Source organism: Lycium ferocissimum, chromosome 12 (genome assembly GCF_029784015.1).
Source record: "Lycium ferocissimum isolate CSIRO_LF1 chromosome 12, AGI_CSIRO_Lferr_CH_V1, whole genome shotgun sequence".
NCBI classification, from domain to species: Eukaryota; Viridiplantae; Streptophyta; class Magnoliopsida; order Solanales; family Solanaceae; genus Lycium; species Lycium ferocissimum.
Genome location: NC_081353.1, coordinates 41925052 through 41929527, shown reverse-complemented (window position 1 = coordinate 41929527; position 4476 = coordinate 41925052).

Below are 4476 nucleotides of genomic sequence, written 5' to 3'. Positions count from 1 at the left end.
TGGACAAACCTAAATACCGAAGAGATTATGGAAAGGAAAGGAAAAACCAAAAGATACATTATATCCCAATTCAAATATAGTATTACCGTGATTTTGGGCAATCCATCGGCCACGCGACAGGATTTCCCATGTCAGTTCTTCATGAGTGTGTTGACCGAGAGTGCTCCAACCCACTCATTCATGTTCGGACGTGCCGGGGTATCCGTGCCACCGGTGATAAAAAGAGAGAGGGGGGGGGGGGGGGATAGTGTGAATACAAGTGTGAAAAAACATTCAAGAATAATTATTGAAGGTAGGCGAGAAACTTACGGTTATCGTTCCACTCCTCCGGGAAGGGCATATAATCGGCGGAATAATGTCCGCGGTCCTCACCCGAAGAAAGCGCTCTAACCAACCCCGGTCTGTCTTCATCCATCTTCGAAAAGATCGGTTCGGGCCTCGCTTGGCGAGTTTTATCACACTTACTCGGAATCCCCTCGGGGAATATAAACGGATTAAATGAGTCATCGTGAATTCCTTTTTTGCATCGTTGGCCAACAGCCGGAGGCAGGCCACAGCCCTCCAGATTATCGGATCAATTTGGGCTAGGGTTACGTTATATGTCCGACACATCTCTAAAATAACCGGATCGATTGAGGGGTCGAGCTTGAGCGTAAAGGGATAGGTGTAAACGTACAAGAAGCCTTCCCTATGGTCGGTGATAGATTCGTCAGGCCCGGGGGCGAACACTTGCACCGACGGTTATCCCATCCCCAATCAGCCCGACACAGATCAAGTTTATCCTCGGTAATGGACGAGGGATATCGCCTTACATTGTACCCTCTGTCCGCAACAAGGAAGGCTTCTCGGCTTCAAATTCTTTATTGTAGTTGGGTTTGGATTGTACTATGTCTAAAGCAGTGGGCTCAGTGATGTTTTTTCCCTTGGGTTGAGAAGCCGGCTCGGCTACTTGAGAAGAAACCGAGGGAACATCCTAGGAGGTGGTTTCGGTGTTGGCAGACATTTGGAAGTTATGGAAAAAAGAGATTGGCGAATTCAAAAAGGGAGAAGGAACAAGTTAAAAAATGATAAGAAAGAGTGAAGGAGCAGTTGAAAAAATTCAAAATGGCAGAGAGAAGAAACTAGGCAGCACTTTCGATAGGAAAACAGCAAATGAAAAGGTTGGCAAAGTTGGTTTTCTTACACACAATGTAAACAACGAATTGAGGGGAGAAAACGGTTGAAATCGACAAAGAAATATGAGATGAAGATGATTAGAAGTGGAGAAGAAGAAGGTGAAGGAAGTAAAATGGAGAAATGAGAGGGTTGAAGGCCTTATATAGGCATGGGAACCGAGACGGTTCTGAGTCCCGGCCACCAGGGGGATGCCACGTGTCCCACAATTAATGAGACGTGATTTGAAATGACGTGTGTCACACCCCAACCTTCGTCGGGTGTGACGGGCACTCGACTCTCATCAGAGTCAAGCGAACCCTTAAACGTCAACTCAATTTTTTTTTTTAAAACAAGAATTGAAAGTTGTAAATGAAATACCAAAATCGACGCGTAGCTCGAGGCATCTCAAACATGATATATAGATACATACAACATAAAACAAGGCGAGCCAAAGGCCTCTGCCATTTCGTACAACAAAATAACGGCCGACAAGGCCAAACGATAACCATGACTCCCACGCTGTTCGCAGACTTCTATAGAGTATAACCCGTACAATATATAAAGCTATACCAAAACGGGGACGGTCTCGGAGCAAATGGAGGCTGTCGACTCCCGATGCTATCTCCCTCTAAGAAGGCGGGTCCCCCGGTCGCGTCCACCACTGAACTGCGGGCATGAAACGCGGCCCCCGAAGAAGGGGGGTCGGTGCGGAATATGTACTTGAATATGTAAAGCATCAACTAAAGCAAGAAATAGGAGAGTTCAACGATAAGCAAGTTTAGATTACATCGAAAAAGTACAACGAGAAAGCAAGTTTAGATTACACGACATGAACTAAATGTTTAAATAAAATAGTCCCTTCGACGGCCGCTTCCGGCCTAATAATAATAATAATAACAATAATAGTAATAACAATAGCAATATCAATAATAGTAGTACTAGTAATCCCCTTCGGGTGTGCCGGTTCCGACATACGTCTATCCTGGCCCCTTCGGACATGCCGGTCCCGGAATAAAATAATGGCCCCTTCGGGCATGTCGGTCCAACATACGTCTATCCTGGCCCCATCGGACATGCTGGCCCCGACATAATCCTAGCCCCTTCGGGCATGTCACTCGCGGCATACGGCTACCACGGCCCCGTCGGGCATGCCACTCGCGACATAATACTAATCCTAGCCCCGCCGGGCATAATAATAATAGTAGTAAGAATAATAAAATCTCACACCCCCATCGGAGTGGTTTTGTAAAAGTTTTTAGATAAAAATATATATCACACCCCGCCGGAGTGGTTTTAAAAAGTTTTATAAAATAATATATCACACCCCCTTCGGAGTGGTTTTGAAAAGCTTTAGAAAATAATATATCACACCCCTTCGGAGTGGTTTTAAAAAGTTTTATAAAATATCACTTAATAGAGTCATTTATGGAAGTTCCAAGGCAATTCGATTACATTCCGGCAAGTTACGGACGTTTGAGCATTTTCCAACAAGATAGGAGGATACTAGTTCAATTGCACTGAATGAATAGTGCTCCATTTCAGAATTGGATTTCGATGAACAGAATAACCCCCGAGGCTCAAATTCAAGCCTAGTATACCTAGGACATGCCAAAAGAAGGAAAGGGGTAGCTTTACATACCTCACGGGTGCCTTATGCTCGCTTGAGCTCAATTCCCGTTTCGTCCAGAATCTGCAAATGGTCACCTTTACCAGTTACTATTCATGAGAGTTAGCATTTAAGTCTTGGTTTCTATTTGGCTACCGAAATTTCGGCAGCACTTCCCCTATAAATATAGCATCCCCGAGATTCAACTCGGCTCAGAATAACAACAACCAACCCAACAACAACATCAACAACATCAATAATCGCTACAAAGCACATATGAACACAAATAATCTTTCTTTCAACATAATACTTCAACTTCCGTTCTAACTTCATACTTCTCATCCAATATCGACGTTTTCATATTTATTCACTAACTTGAGGCCATTCAATACAATTCAAGGACATTTCACATAATCCTACCAAATATGCAAAAATTTCCACCAAACCACAATTCACTTAAAGCTTCCAATTCTCAACATAAATATTCATAACATATTTCCATCTTCCAACTTCATCAACAATCATCATAATTGCATCTTACAATTTCATTTCCATGTTAACATGAAACTAGAATAAAATCATATAATTCCTACAACAACCTAACAATGGATTCTTCATTCCAACTTGAACCATTTTCCTTTCATTTACTCCACAAGAACACAAGAACACAATTAATACATTAAATAAATTCAACACTTCTCCCTTTCATATAAAGCACCACACACGGCCATAACACACATGCACCACACGGCCATGCACACACACACACACATCATAATTCTCATGATTTCCATCCAACTTCATTCATTCTAACATCCATAAATCTTCTATAACATAAGAGAAACAAGAAATCCTTACCTTTTCTTGAAATTTCAACTTGCCGCAAACGTCGTCCTTTTGCTTAACTAATTATATCACGTTGAAGAGCGTCTTGAGCTTGCTACTAATTCAAGAAAAACAAGATTTTTGGATGAAGCCAAAGGACTTGGAAATTTTTTTTTCTTTCTTCTCTTCTTTTTCTCCTTGGAGCCGAGAGCTCTTCTTCTTTTTTTTTCTCTTCTTTTCTTTTAATTTCTTGAAGTTTCTTGATCTTACCTTCCTTAAATAATTAACCACATGATTAATTATCATGGGTTTGGGCCAAGGCCACCTTATGGCCGGCCACCCCCTCCTTTTGGGCCTCTTTTCTCTTATTTTTTTTTTGAGCCCAATAGCTTAGAAATCATATTTTGCAATTTCCCGAAACAAATTTCCGAGATTCCAATTTTGCCCTTGGCCCTCTCCAATGTTCTCGTGTCAACACTTTCCATAAGTGACAACATACACTTCACGTAAAATCAAAGCATGGCCTTATTCTTACAAATCACAATTATGTCCAAATTTTCAAATACGTGCAAAAACACGGGATGTAACATCCTCCCCCCGCTAGAACATTCGTCCTCGAATGTTAAATTAGCCTTATAGGTCTTACAAGCAATTTGGGGAAGGTTCTTTAGGAGACAGTACGTATAAATCATTCACTGATTAAAACAATCAACTGCAGAATTTAAATTACCTGGTGGTACATCCTGCGGTGCCTCGGGACCTGGTCTTCCACCCAGTGCATAGATACGATGTGGTCCCGCACTGGAACTAGGTGCTCTACCTCCGCCCCTACCTCGGCCAGAAGAAGTCTGAGGTCCTGTCTCGGGGGCTCTCACCGAAGATGACGACGC